The sequence below is a fragment of the Mchenga conophoros genome, linkage group LG7, assembly GCF_057382185.1.
Source record: "Mchenga conophoros isolate Kocher_MC1m ecotype Shallow Benthic linkage group LG7, M_conophoros_male_GT1.1, whole genome shotgun sequence".
NCBI lineage: Eukaryota > Metazoa > Chordata > Actinopteri > Cichliformes > Cichlidae > Mchenga > Mchenga conophoros.
This window is the reverse complement of record NC_140532.1, coordinates 11,729,372-11,750,411: the sequence shown is the minus strand read 5'-3', so window position 1 is coordinate 11,750,411 and position 21,040 is coordinate 11,729,372. Positions and strand designations below refer to the sequence as shown.

Here is a 21,040-nt window from a genome sequence, read left to right as displayed (position 1 = left end):
TCTTTGTCCCACAGTTAGTTTGTTGACATCTGGTCATCCAATGCATAGTCACCCCCAAGAGAAACCCTATTCAGAAAGCACGGGATGAAACTAACATATATAATTAACGTATATAATGTCAATGATGGCAACCGTGGCTGCTACCATTGCATTCCTGTTTCATGTGAAAAATCATTATTTCTAACCTTCATAGTGTCATGACTACATTCACTGCAATGCATTTGATGTACACCACTTCTTATCAAAAGCCCTGGTGACCCTAAACGTTTGATTGATCGTGTACATGTATATATTACGTATATAGTGTGAACAGAAATAAATGAAAATAATTATATTTCTGTTACACATGGTTCTCCTGAATCTATTGTAAGATGTGCTGCATGGAGTATAGACTTTAGTAATATTTTTTCTTATTTGTAAAAGAAATGTAGTTGTGTAAATTTATAGAATCTCTGATCCTTCACCGCAACTACTGTGAGTGAAAATGCCGGCATACACTAAGCTTTCTGGGAAATTACAGAGTGACATGTTAACTGTTGCCTCTTAGGCAGGCATTTCTGATAGAGTCCCTGAAGTATCAAAACGATTATGAGAGCCATGGGCTGCCACTGGAAACAAACTCACTGACACGCTGATAAAATCCTTGCCCCGTGTTTATATGCCATTTTGCAAAGAAATCAGAAAAGGTAATCATGTATGGAAGCTGAGGTTAAGAAGCAATGTAACAGTCTATTAAGTTTAATATAGATATGTAGAATAAGCATATGTAGGGAGACATTAGCATAAATCTTGGTTACACACGAATGGTGCTGTGCACTCTATTCTCCCTGCAGTCGGGTCTAATGACAAATACTGTGAATGAGCCATGCCAGCCAGCTGACTGCTCACTTGAGCTCTCAATTAGCTCCCCAGTCTTATATACCAGTCTATTCGGAGTTACAGCAGTAATCAGAGTTTTTTTAAATGATGGTAACTCTTATTTAAACAACACTGATAACAAATAACTTTTTAATACTACTTTAAATAATCTCAAGTACTCCTGTTAAAAATAGTTTCCCAATTTCCCCCTATAACCAAAATATTTTGGTTTCAGTTTAAAACCTTTCATTTATATTTTAAAGTGTTGTTGGACACTGTTATTCAATGACTAATAAGTCATCATGGTACATGTCAGCGTCTTGTTCAAGGATGCACCGTATTTCTCTCAAATTACAAAGTGGCAAAATTGTAATTGTCTTTATCACCAAACTAAATGATGTTGCTTGGCAAAAAACTAGCTTTTGTAATGGATGGCGCTCATTTCACTGAGTGATGCATACCAAGCATAGAAAATGTTAAAAAAAAAAATACAAACATTTAGCTTAGTAAAATAATGCTCATGTGCACACACAAGCACGTGGGCTGAATAGAAGTTTCCCATAATGCATGTTTTTTGGGTGATGTTGGTGGGGGGGGGGGAGCTAGCCATTTTCTTTCATGAGAAACTCCATAGTGACTATTTTCATCATTTTAATTCTGCCCCAAAACATACCAGTGTTTTTTTCTCTTGTTTTGGCACAATTACTATAAATCATCTTTTTTCTGTGTCAACATTAACAACCAATGGCAAACTGCTCTAACTGTTATTGTAAAATTGATGTATCACACAATAGAAAGCACATATTCAACCATGGTGGTGCTTAGTGTAGCGCCCTCAGGGGCTAATTGGATTGGTGTTTAGCAAGACCTGCAGATGAAGCAAGGATTACCTTCATGCATAAAACTGTCTTTGTTTTTCTCTGTTGTCTTGTCTCTCCCTTCCCTCCTTGGCTGCTTTTCCCACCGCCTCCCACATCTGCGCGGGCCATCGAAGGAGTCATGTAAGCATACCTTTGTCCCTGCATGGGAGGAAGAAGAAATGATCTGGTATTAAATTTCAATAACACGTTTTCCCAGGTCCTCCAGAGTACAAGCAATCAAGGGTTAAATTGGATCTGTAACGTATGCTCGGTGACCCACAAATCGCTTACCCATCAAACAGACTCATTACGAGCCGGCAAGCAGATGAGTGTTTGTGAGCCTTGCCTCTGAGCGGTGGGGATTGTGTGTATTACCGCTAACACGGCTGAAGTATTTAAATTTTGATTTTTTCGTAATGGGTTTTGACATGTTTCATTTCCTCTGGGGGAAGCACTCAAGACCTCCGAAAGTAAATGTTGCTAAAAAGTCATCAAGGCAGAATATTAAAATGCCATCAAATAAGAATTTCACTAATGCGATGGGGCTTGGGCTTCAGGTACGCAGGGCTGGGGTCAGAGGGGCTTGGTTCTGGGAGAAACACTATTTGTTCCCCTTGGCTGCTTTCTTTCCCTCTTAAATAAATTATTAAACTACTTCACCCCCCCTCTCCCTGCCTCCCTCTCCCTCTCAGGCCATCCACCTCTTGTGCCTCATAGCTTAGCCCTTGCTTTTGAATTGAAAGGCCAGCAAGAGGAGGAACTGTTAGAGTACCAAAATAGAACACCTTTGGTTAAAATGAGATTAGCTGAATATATTTACATTTTCACAGGGCCCGGCATTCAGTCATTGTTGCTCTAATGTCATGCATTAAAAAACAGCAATAATACAGATTGGTGGTATTAGACAACATTGTGTTGTGCATGTTATACTTTTGGAATTGGAGATCTATGGCCATGAGTCTCTGTATAACTAGCTCTCTGTTTTGACTGTTATTGCCAAGGTTTAATCCATTGCATCACTGGTGGTTTTTGTATTCCATGGGTACTCCTTTTGAGGCCATTACCAAGCTGACAACCCACCAGCTGTCACTAATTGCACACTAATGGGGTTTGGTGGTCTGATGGTTTGTCTGTGAGGGGCGTTCCAGTTCGACACCGGAGGTCCTTGTGACTTGCCAAATCAAAGGGGACATCTAAAAAAGCATGTCATGTTATTCTGTTATATTACCTCTAACTGCACCTCTACAATAACGACTAATTTACAGGGCAATAAACTTGGAGACAAAGATTTCTTGTGTGTATAATTAATCATGGATTATTTCATATTCACCTGACATCACCTTGTATTGTTTAAAAAAATGGGAAAGATTGCTTTGTTGGAGGCAACGGCCATTATCATGCATGATATTTTCTGTTCCTTGTCATTGAAATCTTTGCAGGAGACAAGAAGGGCTCGTCTCTACCCTCTGTGTCAGCCAGCTCGCTAATAGATGTGAGAAGGTCATCTGGCATTAGTGGCAGAAGTACGTTAGCATTTGTGCTGAGCGTCTCTTGCCAGACTGTGTGCATGTTTGAAGGCGCTTGGACAAGCAGGCCCTTTCATGGTGATGAATGGCTTTTTTCAAGCGTTCTGCTCCCTAGTTATGAGAAGGGTGACCTGGTCATTGGACGACTTTATGAAGCTATAAAAAATGTATGTCAGTCTGCAGTCTCTAATGCCATCCCTAAACGGGGGAAGGGGGTGCAGGGGTAGCTGGAATGGTAAAAAGGCCATTTACCGTCACTCTAAATAGCTCTCTGGCTGCCCTTCTCCACTTATCTGACAATGTCCTTGTCGTCAAGACAATTTTTTATTCTCTTTTTTATTTTTCCCCATTTTTTATAGGTTACATTTGAATCAGGCCGAGACAAGCCAGCACCCCCCCCCCCAAGATTTTACAGTTCAATAAGTCAACCAAGTTGTAATTAACGTAATCTCAGGTAATGTTGTATGTTGTATTGTAAAGTGTGTTCCTCAACCTACAACTTGTGCACGTTATTAAAGTTGATCCTGTTGTCATTAAACAATATATTATTTATCTGTTTTGTGTAAAGCTTCACAAGGGGTCCCAAGAGTGTATAACACAGCTTAAGCAGTAATTCACACTAGTCTTGGTAGTTTGGGTAGCGATACAAGAGGTACAATTTTTTTTCCCCCAATCCACATGTGACATGGCTGGATCCCATTAATCACAAATGTCTCCTGTTTTAATAAATATGCAAATTCATATTAGTCAAATGGTGTTACAGCTTTTGTGTCATTAATAAATAATGAGCTGCTTTGTTGAATAGCTAAGGTGTTTATACACAAATTCTTTACAGTGACGAGCGCCAAGCGACTGTGTCAGTTTTACATTAAAGGTTTATGCTGTGCATGTGTGAGGACGTTTTAAGTTTTATGAAGGCTAAGCACTAAGCTTAACCTTGTTCATTGACACAGCATAATCAAAAGCATTTATACTGTATTTAACATTTAGTCAAAAGTAACCATTACGTAACTTTTGGTGCATAATATACATTTTCTACACCCCACAAATAAAAATAAATCCAGACAGTACAGCTGATCTTATGTATACTGTGCAGCGAATGCATAGTGTTGATGCCCCTGGTGGGAGTAAGGCGCTCACATTGTGTCTCAGTTTGTTGTCAAAGTATTATATCTTGTGTCTCTTACATAGCACTTCTTTCCAATACAATTAAATTACTCATAAACAAACTGTTTATTTGAAAGAAATGCAGCTAAGCCTAGAAAGCAAAGTATTAAGTGGACCCTCTGGTATCCAAATTATAACAGAATCCAGGAAGATTAAAAATAAAGGAATGTTTCCATTATCAGACTAGAGAGGCTAAAGTGAGATGTGGGGGGCTGAACTGCCTGACTCTGTCTCTTGGTGAGCAATCAATCATGGGCCGCTCTGCAGTCTCTTTGATCTGAAAACAGCTGTAATCTGTGGTCATTGTTGCTGGAGTAGATTGTTTGCCAAACTATTACCATAACTGTCAGCCCAAATCAGAGAAATAATCTCATGGTTCTGGACAGATGTGGTTCCTCTGCATTATTGATATGGTCATCTGAGAGAGAGGTGGAATTATAAAACATAGTTCTATTTACAAAGGGAGATTGGCTTGGTCCTTGAGAGTGAGTGAGTGGGACAGGCACCTCTGGAAAGTGAGATATAGCCAAGTTCAGGAGCGAAAAAACAAATTTCCCAGCTCTTTTAGGGTCAGCTCACCCCATGGGTCTACTTCCTCTCTAAAAATGAGTCACCGGAATACACAATGGACTGATTTCTGAGAAGTGCTTACGCCCATACACCTGTGTAAAGACATTAAAATATGTATGTATGTATTTTTTGTTACACTTTACTTTCTGATAGTGTTTCATAACCCTTGTGACAAGTCCGGGCAGGCATTTACTCAAGCATTCCTTGTTTAGCATAAGTGTTTCCCTCCATGTGTTTTGTGTATGCAGCCATTTTTGTCTCACTAAATGCAATTCAGGAGTGTAACAAAGAGGGAAAAAAAGACAGCGTTTGGCACGGCATTGAATGTTTCCATTAGAGCACACGGTTGTGCCTCGTGAAGAGGTTGTGAACCTGAGCAACCAATCCATGTTTATTTAGCAGCCCTGCCAACTCAGTGGGGCTGGCTAAGTTTCAGTAAGTTAATGTGGCCAATGACAAAAATCCCACTTCTTTAAGTTACAGAGCCTTAAAGAGGCTAAACAGAAGGATGAGTGAGGTTGTTCAAACAAATGCCTTAAGGTGGATGGGCATCTAATACACGCCAACTTACAGAGAGAAAGTAAAACATCTCTGAAATCCGGAACAATGCTTTTTATTGTAAATGTGGTATATGGTGTTGTAATGGTATAGGAATATGTAACTTTATGTACTGAATAGTAAAAAGAAGAAAAAGTCGGACAATGATATGCTTGCACTAACATGGGTGGTATTATGATTTTTTTCTACTGAAGCCAAATTACAAAATCATCTTTGCCACTTGCCAGACTTTCCTTTGTGGAAACATGTGGCCCTTGTTGGCAAAGGGCAAAATTTGGCAGGATCCCGAGAAAACGATTACAAGTACTGGCATATGGAAGAACAAATAGTTCCTCATTCAGTGCATCAGGTCTGTGCCATCTTCATGGACTAAAAAAGAGACATGATGGATGTCTAGCAGTGCACATTGGGCTGAGGCCAGGTAATGTTGATGTGCGGCAAGAGTACAATATGACCCTTCTCTGTAGTAAAAGCTAACAAAACCTGCTTACTGCCTACGTACGGTTTCCGCAAATATTAATAGATAAGCAAATGTCTTAATTCAGGCTTATATAAATTTTTTTTTTTTTTTTAATGACTAAATCGAACAGTGTAGGGGAGACCGGGGATAGTTGTAACATTTTTGACATTTCTGTCTGTAAATTGGAGCTCTTTTAAGGTAGTGGATTCAAAATGTAATGCAAAGTATTTACATGTCTCTGCTATTAAATAGTGCAGCTATTTTCTCTGCAGCACAATTACCCATTGCATGGTATGGCCTCAAACACAAAGAGTGAAATGTTACAATTAACTCCATAGTCTGGGTTAGTTGTAACATATCCTGGGGTGAAATGTAACACAATGAAATAAGGGTACTAACAAAACATTAACATGTAATCTTTGTTTATTCAACACATGAATGCACTTACATCCATTTATGTAGCTGTGTGTGTGTGTGACAGAATGCAGAAATCTAACTTTTGAACATATACCAACCCCCCAAAAAAGACAAATTATGGAATTTTCTGCAACTGAATATTTCATTAATTTTGGTTGGTCTTCCTTGAGTTTGGTCCCATTGGCTCAGTGGGCATTATAACCTACAACTCTTGCACCAATTTTGAACATAACAATGAAGCTGGAAAAATGTAGTTGTTCACCAGCATCGCAATTCCATTACTTTTTATCATGGCTTACCTTGGTGTGGTTTGCAAAGTGCTTCAGAAAGATGAGGAAATCTGTTTCTTGCACCCATCCTGATTTATTTCCACTACCAGTACTTCCTACTGGTCCATCTCTGACACAGTGGTCTGCATAATGTATGTGTGGGAACACAAACAGTGGAGGAATTGTGTTGCCAATGGCATTAACCGCATATACAAATGCGACCAGTGAACCTCTCTCTGCTGATGTCGTTGCCCCAACTTGTTTAATATAAGTTAAAGTAATAGTGTGGTAAGTTGTAACATCTGCATTATTGTTACAACTGACCCAGACTCCTATAGCCATGAACTAGCTAACATTACAGCCAACGCCTAAAACATTAGCACTAAAGACCTACACAGAATATATCCCCATAGACATACAAATAACACAATTTAAGTTTGATGAGTTTAACTGCAAAGCAAATAATGCTATTAGAAATTGAAATAAAGTAGAAAAACTTACTTTTTGGCACACAAATTACTTTTTTTCGTGTTAAATTGTCTGTGTTTGACAAAATGTGCTGATTTTTCACATGTGATAGCAGAACTGAGTTGGGCATGCACAGGATGAGTCACATCATTTGAAACTTAGCCCTGATTGGAGAAATTGGAAGTGTTACAACTGACCCACGTTACAACTATCCCCGGTCTCCCCTACTTTAGAAGTGCCACGCATAGATCAGCTTCTAAAAGCAGCCTACGGTAATCATTTGCACATATCACTATTGAAGCTTCTTGTTCCTTTTGTTGATACAGTCAAAGTCTATATGTAATATCAAATCATGACTCGTTGCATCTGTTTCAGAAAAATAATATTTCAAACTTATTTTATAGTATGCTATTATTGCAATCTCAAAATATCCTGTTTAGTATACAGAAAGATAAAACACAGATAATCTTGAGACCTAATGCCATTAAGAATGACGATGCTTTTTTTCACTATCCATACTTCTCTGTGGATCTACAGAAAAATTACTCGGGGTCAGTTACTATTTTACAAAACTGATTACTTAAAAAAAAATTCAATAACTCGTGCTATCAAGCCTTAATACTACTGTGTAAAAGCAATACGATACAATCAGAAACAGTTTCAGTCGTGAACTCAGTGTCGATGCTGGACTACCTTAGAAGAACTAGGATTATATACAAGAACTGCTTTTTTTCATGGTAAACCTTTAAACATTTTTATTACTGTACATTCGATTGGCAACTGCTGTTGTAGACTACGCTAATACCACACTGTGCAGTAAATTCAGCTTCTATTTAAATAGGGACTTCTGTCTATTTCATATTCAGACCTAAATAGTTCATATCTCACCATGCCTTTTCTAAAAATCGGTCTTCAGAGTGGACTCATCCTCATCACGCTTGTTGATCTTACTTATTTCTTCATCGCTGCAAAAATATAATCACCAGTCAGTGACAGAGGTACTGTGACCTCCTTCGATCCATAAATTACACCTGTTAGTTAACTCCCCCGTCATTTGTGAGTATACTCGGGCTTAAAGGTTAACAAAAGAGAAACAGGCCAAGCTCCGCTGCTGCTACAACCGATCAATGTCAAGTAAATAACCTTTTCTACCTTATTTCCTGACTCGTATTGATCTGTCTCTCCTTTCCCCGTCTCTTTTCTGCACTCTGTTCCTTCACATGCCACCTCAGACTCGCCTTCATGTCTTTTACACCCTTTCATATTTTAAGACTTTAATATGTTTTTACACTGAAAAGCTTTGTCATCAGCTTTGTCTTCTTCCAAATATGCCTTTGTGTTCATGGAAGACACAAAGAAGATTTAGACAGCTTTTGTTCTGTGGAATTGTTTTAACGTCTTGGTAGGCAGTGTTTTAAAAGAGTAGCCTCCCTAATTAATGAAATTATTTTCTATTTATTTAATTATTTTATAGTAGAATAGTTTGTAAAATTTTAAATAAATAAAAACCTGCATAATTTATGCAAATTGATATTTTTATACACAGTGTGTCAACATATACATGTTTTGACATGTGATTTTTGACTGGGGCCTTTATAACCATAAAAATAGCCACATAGTTGTAATTTGGTTATAAGGCATATTTTATTTCATCAAAGTGATAGTGCCATAAAGCTTGTCAGTAGATGCTTTTCAAACTGACAAAAAGCTACTATCAAGGAATAGTTAAAAAAAAATAAAGAAGACATTGGTGATTGCAGCTTTTCAAATGTAAAGATTTGTTGCTTTGACAGTAAATGATCAACTTTTGGATTTTTTTTAATCGAATATTATTGAACCAGTGCCATTATTGGGATCCATTGTTTTTTGGGCAAACAGCAGCTGACTCAGGAGTAGTGTGTGGTTTAAGGATTAGCAAGATGATGATGAGTCTAAAACCGCTCTAGGAGCCTGCAGTGTTCATTACACCTTGCAAAACACAAGTGTGCGACTGAACAGCGTACTGACAATTTTGCTGTTCTTAGCACTAAGCTTGGTTAAAGAGAAAAGGTCATCGGGTCATTAAAGTGAAATGGGTTAGTCCTCGTGGGAGCATATATTAGCTTCGAAAGGTCTTCCTCCAACCATTTTCATGTTTTTACAGCGCACCAAAAATCTGTGTTACAATAATCCTCTTGAAACCACGAACATAAAGGACATTTCTGTGAGATTTTACCTTTAATTTTTGATGCTGGTAAAGAATTTTTATGTAGTATTCATTAGACTGAGATATTCTAACGACATGTTGACATGTGTTTCAGCAGCCACTGGCAATTAAATAATTATGTAGTTAAACAATTGTCCAATTCAATGGCTTTTCACTGTATTTGCAGTATATCACAAAGAACGTCAATGTTTCCAATATTTACAGTGAAAAAAAAAAGTTGCAATGTGACAGTTGTCATGTAAAAATGTGATTGGACAAACATAAACCTTTAAAATGATATAGCTTTAAAGATGAAGTTACCAAATTATCTTTTCAAAAAAAATTAATTACATATTTTTACCTTGTATTGGTAAAATTTGGTAAAGCTATAGGCCTAAAGAGGAGAGAACTTGCTCATGACTGGATTGTTTTGGAGACGGCCTTTTTTCTTTATCAATACACCCTAAACTGTATCTCTGAACATAGGCACTATAGGTTAATGCATTGTGCTACAAGAACTCTCGTAGCGATTTGAGAACTCAAACTCAGTGGGTGATTTTGGTGTTCTGATCACTCACTCCAGTAAAGCTGTGTAGACAATTCCATTGTCCATCATATCTCTTAGGAATAAGCTTATAATATGGATTCAGTTTTTAAATATCCAGTAACTAAATATTTGTCAGCTATGATACATGACAAAAAAAGCTTACGTAGTTACTCAGAAGACTAAGCACAAAGGACCAAAAATAAAGAGCACCTGCTAGTGTCACACAAGGAACAGCACATTACTGGTGTTGAGTTGTTTAAAATGACTTTAGTGATGCTATATGATCCTCGTGACATAATATATCACAAAGACCACCAGTGTTGCCATTCTGTACAGTGAAACACAAGCTGCCTCTGTTATTCTGCAATGTTCAAAACATATCAGTGACTCCAGTGTTTAAAAGTGTCTAGGCAGGAACTTTTTGAATGCTTCCTAAAAGTTTCTTGAATAGGAAAATCACCTTTATGTGTGCTTTTTAAACTATTCTCAAACTGTTAACAAACAAAAACTAAATAAGCCGTTTTTAGTAGGTAATCTCCATCCTGTTGTTTCACAGAAATGTTAGTCTCCTGTACAAAGGTCAGAAAACACTTCTGAAACAAAGGTTGGAAAGTGTTTAATTTAAACAAACTGTATTCTTCTTATTAGCAAAGATCACTGTGAGGAATTCCAATATTTGCATATTGTGATGATTGGTACATCAAAGATGTTTACATCTTTAATATAGCAACTTACTTAATAATTGATGCTGTTTAACGTCATACAAGAATATGTTATGTTGGTTTCATTTTCCTATACAAGTTTCAAAAACGCACCTCAGATGATGGCATTCATAAGAATACTTCAACACAACAACAATGGTTTTAGAAAATCTGACCTCATTGTAGAACTCCATTTATTGATACTCACTTTGCAGCATTTTATATACTTGGCGAAGTATTTGTTGTTCACCAGTTTCAGCTGAAGAAGCTTTCTGCTAAGTGAAACCAGGCCCTCGGGTTTAAAAAAAAAAAAGATTGAAAAAGAAAAAGAAGTTCTCTGTGGTCCAAGGTCAGTGACCTGCTCTGTAGCTGTCTCTATTCCACCTCAGGGCACCTGCTAATGTCAGCCCTCTTTTAGATTCCCCAAATCGTGGCTTGCCACTGGTTATTTTCAGCCGCGATAAGTGATCCCAGTGACCCCAGAGGTCTGACACATTGCTTTTTTTTAGCTAGGAGTCAAATGCCATAGCATTGCCTCCGGATCAAAGCCTTCAAAGTCAAACTCTACTTAGGCATCCATTGAAATAAGAGCTCCAAGCCCAGTTAAGTGTGCAAAGCCAGACCAAGCTCATGGCTTGACTTTCACTCACGCTACAGCCAAGTGGGGGGCAATAATATGTAGATGTGCAAGCACATACACTGTATTTTTTTTCCTGCCATTTTTTTAACCTCTCAGTTTTTTTGCACTGGCTACAGATTGGTGGAAAATTAAAGAAAAAACCTGAACCCATGACCCCACTGTGAGAGGTCTGGTGGTTCTGGTTCACTGTTGGGTGCATTTTCACTTATTGTTTGGCTCCAATTGTTTCTTTAGAGGGAAGGGTCACTGTAAATCAATTTGAAATTACTTTGAGTGATCACCTTTATCCTGTGACAAAACATTTATGTCCTGATGCAAGTGGTCTTTGAACCCATCAGCGAGCCTGCTGACTTTTCTGCGGCCAGGAGGTATCTGGCCCAAGATTTTGCAGCTGTCGCCAGTCATTGTTTACAAATGCAGATACATTTAAAAGCAAAAATCCTGTTATTACAGATACATGACATTCCCATTCCCCTTTTGATTTCTAGAGAGACAGACAAACACAACTGATCAAAAGCCCTTGAAGCAAAGCGACTACAAACAACAACTAGAACGCTTCCAGCACCTAAAATCTGGCCCACGGCCTACAAATTCTGCTTAAAGAGAATGAAATCAAGGATCGGCTTATAAAGTTTACGTGAGGTTGAAAATATTCACATCCATGCTGCGTGGGGACCATTAAATGATGTGATGATGACATTCCGCTATGGTGGTCACAATTACCAGATCTCAACCTAATTTAAAACCTATGGTGGATTTTGCGCCATAGTTTTCCTACAGCACTCTCTACCACTAACATAGCATGAAATGACGCACCATCTTTTGGAAGAATGATGTTCTGCAATAAATTTAAAATAAAAAAGAGAAATAAAGAAATAGAGCTAAGGTGCTTCAGCAACGTACTTTTTTGACTTTTTTTTGTTTGTCCTTTCTGTTATATTTTTTTATGCTCGAACTGTTTACACCAAGTCGGTTAGTTTCTAGCTTGATGTTCTGTTTTTAAAATTGTGATACTGCCAAAAAGGTTTTTCTTTCATACTTAAATATGACAGTTGTTTATAAATTACGAAAGCAGGCGGGGATAGATATTGTAAGCTATTCTGTTCCTTCCATTCTCTCATCTTATACCAGTCATGTCCACTTCCTTTTCCTGTTCCCGACATTACTGCACAACCCTTCCACAACCTGACAGGAAGCGGAGTCTGGCCTCTCAACAGATAATGTGACGCACACGTGTGCTAGCGGAAGACGTGGCCATGAGCCACAAAGGTCCACTCTGGGTCCTGGATTATGATAACACCAGGAAGCGCAGAAAGGAAGAGGTGTCTGCAGGAAGTTGGGAGGCCTGTGAAGGCCTTAGAGAGAATTATGGTTATCTTTCTGAGATGCCTGGGTGTCAGCTTGACTCGAACATGATGATCATGGAAAACGGGTGACACATTGTTTTTAATGGTGCAATTTTGAGTGGAAGGGTGTGGATGTGGGGGTGGTGGTCCAGTGCCGGTCGGTGTCTTGGCCTTTGCTTCTTTTTACATTTTTTTTTATTCTAAAGCATGACCCTCTTTTATTAATCACAGACATAAAATGGACAAAGCAGAGACAACAGAAAGTGAGCCACTTGTAGTGCAGTAATACCGAAGAAAATTCTGTCCTTAAAAGCATATTCTCAGTGGAGGAAGCTCAAAATAAATGTTAGGGTTGGAAAGTCCAGATGGTCTTTAAGAGCGTATTCCCCCGCCATAAGCACTCTTGATTTATGAGATTCTCTAATGGTATCTCTGTTCTGATCTGGCTTTCTTTCACCCTGCTCTCCTCTGAAGCTTTAAACTCATCAGGTTCTCTCAGCCCTGTCGTTAATCCTGAAGTACAAAGGAAGGTATGGCTGTAGAAAATTAGGGATTTTTCCTCCTGCTTTTTTTTTCTGTACTCAAACTCCTGCTGTCTGATGAATGATAAACTGATGAGCTGACTTAATCCAGGAGAACTGCCCCCTGCTGCTTTACTTTACATTCCCCAAACATATGTAGTCCTGGAGGAAATTTGCCATGAAATTGAGAGGCGGATGTGAAGAATTCCTCACATGGCTATGAGCATGTATACTTGACCACCACCACCCCCACCACCCCTCCCCAGGCCAGCAAGTGACATTTGTACTTTTTGTTATCGAGTGAAAGTGTGCTGGCAACTCAAACATTAATTAAGGTTTGTTATTGTTTCAAAGCCCTCACATCATTCTTATAAGGTTAGAAAAAGGGGTTTGTTTTGCTTAGACACTCAAAGATGCCTTCAAGCACAAGAAATGAAAGTGCTTTTCTTGCCTAAACCTACCCACACACTCTCCTGTTGTGCAGGATAACTCCACCAACCTCTTGGTTCTGCCACAAAAACTTAAGTATGCTATAACAATATAACAAGCAATACAAAAAATCATTCCAATCGTCGCAAGATATCCCAGACAGCAATTTCAGTTCCCCTAAAATGTATTTAGTAATAGATTAATCCTATAAATATGCATTTTGTTCAATACAAGGTTGTGTTGTCACTGCCTGGATACATTAACGTTCATACATAATACATTGTGTATAATAAACTACATCTGAGCAGAGAGCAGGCCCTGCACATTTCAGAATTCATTCTGATGCTTCAATCAGCAGTCACATCATCAATAAACACTAGTGACCTGGTTCCACTGGGAGCCATAGAGGCCCATGCCATAACATTACCTCCAGTGTTCATGATCATGACCTGTTTCTCTCCTTTTCCATATACATTCCTCCTCCTATCATTCTGGTACAAGTGAATCTTGATTTCTTCTGTCCGAAGATTTTTTTTAACAGAGTTGTGCTGGCTCTTTTGGATATTTTTGGCAAAGTTTCTGGCAAAGTCTAATTTGGGCTTCCTGTTCTTGAATGTAACCAGTGTTTTGGGTCTTCTTGTAAACACTTGAGTGTAGACTTTGGCAATGATGTGCCCATCTCCTTGAGAGTTTTGTTGACGTGGTTAGATGCTGCAAAGTTGTTTTTCTAAACCATGGAAAGAATTCTGTCATCATGCACTTTAGTTGTTTCCTGTGGTCTTTTAACTTTGCTGAGCTGGCCAATGGATTCATTCTTTCCAAACATGTGCCTGACTGCTGATATTCATAAAGCTTTTGCTATCTAGTTGTATTTTGGTTTTTCAGTCTAATCATGACATTCCTCAGTTGTATCTACACCTCTTTGGTCGTCATGTTTAAAATGACAATGATAAGCTGTTAAATATAAATGGAAAACTTTGAAATGAACTTCAGATTTTATGTCCATGTATTATGAAATCACAACAGAAGAAGCCTTACGTGGTCATGAAATTGGTTGCCAGCTAATTGTCCAATTAATTTTAAGCCTCTGAAAATGGGGGACTATCTATACCACTGTAATTCATAAGCAGTTGTTTTTTTGTTGGTAAAACCCACTGAATGAAGGCTGAAAGTCTGCTGTTCGTCCACATATTGATTGTTTGATGCAAAGTTGACTGTGGTGGTGTACACAGGCAAAACTACAGAAACTACAACAAATTATGGGCCTAACTGTATAAATAGGAGAGCCAAAATAATAGGAACGGATTTGCTATTCAGTATACTGATCTCTGTGTACAGCTTTCTAGTATCTGATCTCTGGGCGCTGATATTTTTTGGAAATAAATTCACTCTTATCTTCAGGCTCGTGTGTTCACAGTACAGAAGCCCTCTAAAGTGTGGCATCACTTAGCATTTCAGTCTTCCTGTGGTCTCAGCACCAGCATAGAACTTTAGCCCCTGGCGGTACAGATGACAGTTTATTATGATCTCTCTGACAGGGTTTGCACCCTTGGGGGCTAGGAGCTCATACCCTCATGAACAACCACACTCCGGCACTGCCTACCACTCATGCATGCTTTCCTCCCTCATATTTAGCTCACTCTTCATGTAATTCTCAAAGAAAAGAGATACTGTTCCCATTTGGTCCTCTGTCTCCCCCTTGATGCAATCTTTTTAGTCCAAAAAAAGAAAAAGAAAAAAGAAATACTTTTACAGATAAAGTAAATGGTGTATAATGTTTCTTAGAGCTTGTGGGGTCTTGCTTAGTCAGTACTGTTTATTTAGCAAAGTAATGTGTCAAAGATAAAAAAAAAAAAAAAAAAAGTAAGACACACTAAAGCTTATTAAGCTTTTCTGCCATTTTTTTGTTGAAAAATAATTTTTGTTTGTTCATTAACACATATTCCTCTGTGTGTTTGGTCAGTGCCCTCTGCACAGCTGTTCAAAATCAACTGAAGAATTCCAGAGTGTTTGTAGATCATCAGTTAACACATTGACTTAACCTAGAGAGGTCATGGTGTTGTAGGGTCAGCAGAATATTATTGCCCTGTAATTATGTAGATTGTCCACTGCCTTTGTCTGTCTTTTCTTTTCTTTTTCTTCTTCTTCTTCTTCTTCTTCTTCTTCTTCTTCTTCTTCTTCTTCTTCTTCTTCTTCTTTTTTTTTTTACAATAACAGACCTTTGAAACCACCATGATCCTACTGCGGTTCAAATCTTTCCTAATTTGAAACAATGTAAGATACACACCTTTAACTACAGAAGCAAAAAGAAGCACTCCAGTCCAATAGGCCATTCGATTCACTGGGACATGAAAATAGAGCTAATACTACAGGAGGAATACATTTATTTAATCCCAGCACCATTAACTTTTACAACCCTTTTCGAGTAACAGATAAGGGGCATGAATGAGCATGAGTGCAGTTTGGTTTGATGGTTTTCTAAAACAGTCAGTTCACTTTTGTACAGTGAAAAACCAACTAACAATTCAAAATGTCACTGATGGACATACAGTGCTTAGCACCTATTGTAAGGTTTATGCAACAGTTGCCCTAAATTAACAGTATTGGTAGCTACGAAAATCATTTTTTATGTTTCTCTAATAGTTTATCCACGAGTATGTGCAAGTTCTTTAACTGCAAAAATATTTTTAATGCTAACATTTTTGTTATGCGTGAATTTTCAAAATTACTGTTTTACAAAAAAACCGAAAACGATGGTCAAGCACATTTTAGTCATTATACTTGAAATAGGGTCTAACAATGTGAATTCAGTTCAGTGAAAACAGCCATTTTTAAGTTTTTTACAGTTTCTAAAACATTAGTGTTGTTTGAGTTTCCCCCTCACTCCAACTGGTAATGATAGATGGCTACCCCTCCCCGAGCCTGGTTCTGCCAGAGGTTTCTTCCTGTTAAAAGGGAGTTTTTCCTTCCCACTGTCGCCAAAACACTTGTTCATAGGTGGTCATATAATTGTTGGGGTTTTCTCTGTTTTCTCTGTCTTATTGCATGGTCTTTACTTTAAAATACAAAGCATCTTGATACAAATGTTGTTGGGATTTGGCACTATAAAAAAAATGCAGTTGGTTGGTTTAGAAAATTGGTTAAGCACTGTATATCTAGATTTTAACATTTGTTTTATATTGTCTGTTATCTGGTGTAGGGGTTTACCCAGTTGCCTAACATATGAAGCCCTTGGTTCAAGACAGAGTGGAGACACAGATCCCTTGATGATTGCATCAGGAAGGGCATTCAGAGTAAAATAAGTCAAATCAAACATGGGGAGCCACCCTCTGTGGCGACACCTTAAGAATAAGAAACCAGCTGAAAGAAGGTATCCTGTCAAACATTCTAGTTACAATATTTTTAAATGAAAAATTGTTGATGGTAGCTTATTTTGGTCGATCTAAATGATAGTTGGTTTGTAAATGTAACAGTCCTTTTATTTAGTAAGTGGTTTATTTTTGCTGTTCTTTATTGACGTCTCCAAAGGTCACAGCTATGACATACCAATCCAACTATGTGATAATGAGCTTAGAAATTTGGGAAATCTCCAGAAGTAAAAGTTAAAACAAAACAAACAAAAAAAACAGTACGTCTGCTTGAGGCTTAAGTAAAATCATTCTGTAGCTATTATAATTGTTGAACACTAAATATATCGTCTGGCTCTCAAGATTGGGGGAAAAAAACAACAACTTCTAAGGTAGTGACCTTACACCTTTTTGGTGAATTCACCACAACACTGGCAGTCGTCATTGTGTTTGTTGTTTTTGTCTAAAAACGTGTTTGCCAGTTAGACATGGCCGTGAGTTCTTGGCTTTTAATTCGATGCTCTGGTCAGCTCACTGTGGTTAATATGTCAGCAATGGGGTACAAAGTATTCACAAAATAGTACACCTCACTACTTAGTAAGCCATTAGATTTAAAAGGTGCCCAAATACTTGCCATTTTGAAGATGACTACAAGGTAAGTCCAATATCTTTGCCCAGCACATTTTTCAGGTTGAGACGATTCCAGTTTCTTTTTTTCTTCCTTTTTTGTTTTCCTTTTCATGTCAATATATCTCATAGTTTTTTACGTTAGCACAAAAACAATATAGGAGGCATCATTACTTGTAGAACTTTGCAATGGTCAAATGTTAGATAGCCTGAATAAAAAGAAAACCTGCCAGATCAGGATTCAGGGTGGCTGATCTCGGCAACCATCTACTAATACCGCTGACATAAGACTTTAATACTTATGCCATAAAATTGTTACGTCTCCCATGTTCAGAATTTCAGAATGTACTCTTATTACCCATAATTTTTTAAACTGCAGTTTATTGCATTATAGATGGGATTATTCCAATACACTATGTCTCTAGCACAGTCTGCAGCACTAATGCTCTGCATGACTGAAGTTCACATCAGTCTTTACTGACCGTGGTGTCACATTGTGTTACTCACAAAAAGATTTTACTCCACTGCACGTGCCAAGAAGAGAGAGTGCTGGATTCTTTTTCTGAAAGAAAACAAAAGAAGACATATTTTTGTTTCTGTGTGATCATGTGATTTGTGTGATTTTCATCATTAAAATGAAATAAATAAATAAGAGAGCATCTCCTCAGTGTGTCACCTAGCATGACAATGGACTCACTGTAGGTCAAGTACTGTGTGAAGTGTTTCTAAAGCTGGCCCATGTAGGGAGAGTCTCATCAGAAGAAATGAAAAAACAAAACAAAACACACAGCACCTATTAGTCTACACCACAGGTGCCGTGTACAACACAAGGAACCCATAAAGATCCTAAATTGCACTTTTATTTAGCGAACAGATTCTAGTGGTCTGTCACCTTTTGCTCATCCATCTCTCTAATATCCTTTGGGGTTTTGTTCACCTTTCATACTTTGCTGTCATTGTCTTGATGTTTTTGTCAGCTTGAGCCTGGAGGGCATCAGAGCAGCAGGTTTGTCCTGAGCCTCGAGCTTTTCATTACAACGGTATCTGGCTTACTATTTCAGCCGGGGAGACACAGAGACTAGCATGGAGGCAGAAATGGTTGTAAAAGTCAGTACTGGTAACCTTGTCCGCCCATGGTCATGGGTCATTTGGCAAGTGCACGTTGGAATTTGCCTCAGTAGGAAACCCCTTTCCAAGGCTAGTAGAGTGAATGAGAGGAGCTGGGCAGGGAGAGACACAGAGGTGAAACAGAGAGACAAAGCATACTGTCAAAACAAAGGAAACTGTCTGAAGGGTTTGTATGTTTTTGATGGTATATCCCCATGCTGGCAGAGCTTCACCAGTTATGACATCTATACTGACACTGTTGGCTTGTGCCTAGAAAATAAATCAAAAACCACCTAAAATATGAAGCTGAAACCATAACTGATCAATGATGCACCGTTCAAGCAACAAATGTCAAATACGAGGATTTCTATTCATTATTTGACTTATGTGATGATAAACTGATCTTTTTTTTGGTAAGACAAAAACAAGTAGTATGAAGATGTGCATGGTAGCTTTGGGTTATAAATCTTAATTTGCATTTTTTGTACTACCTCACTAAGTATTATCAGTTACAGCTCTTTACTGTATTATAGTCTTGCTTATTCTGATGTTCACATACACTTTATGCAATCTACGAAATAGAAAAGAGAGCAGGAGTAACTAAGATCAGCCTGTAATAGCAATCTTACTCTCTGATCCCGTAACATCTCCATCAATTCAGCTAAAATGTATAAAACTTATTGTAGACAAGATACAATAACGTTATGTAAGATCCTCAGCTCGTGCTGGAACTTGGAGACAGACAATAGCTTTTTGTATTTACTCTCATTTCCTTCCCTAATTGAGTCACAGAGTAAAGTGAAGCAACACAAAGGATTTTTTGTTAGAAACACCTATCCAAACACATTGTGCAAGGGCATGCTGGAGCAATTAATAACTCTCTGAGGCCAGCTAGTCGTGGACTCCAAGTGTAGTCAGTTTGAGCCAGGAGGTCACTCCAGCCTGAAACGCCTAATACATTTTTTGATTAATGTGGAATGTAATTACAAACATATTTTTGTTATTTTACCTCTCAAAAGAAAGTTAAATCAATCACACTCATGTCTGGAAACAGTCAAATATGAAATCGTTTGTGCAATCATACGCGTCTCATTTCAAAAATTAGACGTAAATACATACGAAATCAGCTATGCTTTATAGCCAGAAATAAGCAGAGTATTAGAGGCTTATATTATGTTACATTAACCTTGTCACCAGAAAATATAATGTTCCAAACTCCCCAGTGTCAACAACTAATGCAACTGAAAGAATCCCACTCAGTTATTCAGTCCCATATGAGCATACTTAAAGACATCTCCTCTGACACGTTCATGAGAAACGGCAGTTCTGTTGGCAGGTAGCTTGATTAACTGCTGCAGTCCTGAATGTGTTATGAAATGATATAGTTTCCCTTTCTACAGAGTTGATCTGTTGGTTCTGTAGGTGTTAGTTATTTCCCTATGTTTTCTACAGCTTCTACCCATTAACACGTAACACTTAGGAGATCGCCCAGTAAATGATCGACTCACATGACAGTTATGGGTCTCTGGCTGCAGATGACGGGGTGCTTTAAAGGCGCAGTAAATTATTTTGAAAGTAAAAGCAAAGCCGGGCGGGTGCAGGGAGTAAGCATGCCATTAACATTCTCTCTATTAGGATATACACACCACACATTTCATTTAGCTGACATTTGTGTAGGCTTCTACAATTAAGGTAATATGAGGCTTTGCACCACACATTGCAACCCATGCTTGCAGGAGCTATTTGAGGGCTTGAAAACAAGGTTTAAAATGGTTAATTGGAGCAGTGAGGGTTTTATTGAGGAGCTGTCTTTTGTTGCATGCTTTCCCAACCCTTTGACCCACAGGCATACACCTGGTATTGGGTCAAGTTACAGCCAGGCTCCAAGGCTCACAGGTCAAGACCTAGTGCGTCACAGACCTCTAATCCCTTGCATGGCAACATATTTGACTGAAAGGCTAGAACTGCATACTCCCAGACTTAATTCTTGAAAAAGTACAGCTCTCTCTAGTTTGCTCTTTTGCCCCTTTTCCTGTCTTTTCCTTCGCTCTTCCTACAAAGTGATGATTTAACACTTAAAGGATGTTAAAGAGGTTTTGTGGAGCCTCAACCTGCTGTGATTTATGAGCTTACTGAATTATGAAAAGTACTTTTTGTCTTTACATGAGTTTGTGTATGTGTGGGATGTACAGTATATGTGTGTGTAGTTGTGTGGGAAGCAGAGGGAGAGAGAGGAGAGCAAGTTTATCCGTGTTGCTTTTTTTCCCCACTTTCTGAAGTTCTGACAGAGAGATAAATTTTAATTCAAGGTTCAACACTCAAGGATTAGAAAGAAGCTTACGGGACAATATAGTGAAACTTTGACTGTGATAGCAAATATTTTAATTGAGCAGGTTATGTTGTCTTACTTGAACAATTCCTTTTTTTTGCTTTTGTA

General features: G+C 38.2%; 1 long non-coding RNA gene across 1 annotated transcript in view; it reads right to left on the bottom strand.

Annotated features, from left to right (window-relative positions):
- LOC146569652 (uncharacterized) overlaps nucleotides 1–18,436 on the bottom strand; it is a 44,156-nt gene extending 25,720 nt beyond the window's left edge. Inside the window, exons 1-3 of the long non-coding RNA XR_014893178.1 lie at nucleotides 18,389–18,436; nucleotides 18,004–18,058; nucleotides 1,749–1,877 (exon numbers count right to left, since the gene is read on the bottom strand). This is a non-coding gene — a long non-coding RNA (uncharacterized LOC146569652). The remainder of the gene's footprint in view (nucleotides 1–1,748; nucleotides 1,878–18,003; nucleotides 18,059–18,388) is intronic.
- Nucleotides 18,437–21,040: the final 2,604 nt, after the last annotated feature.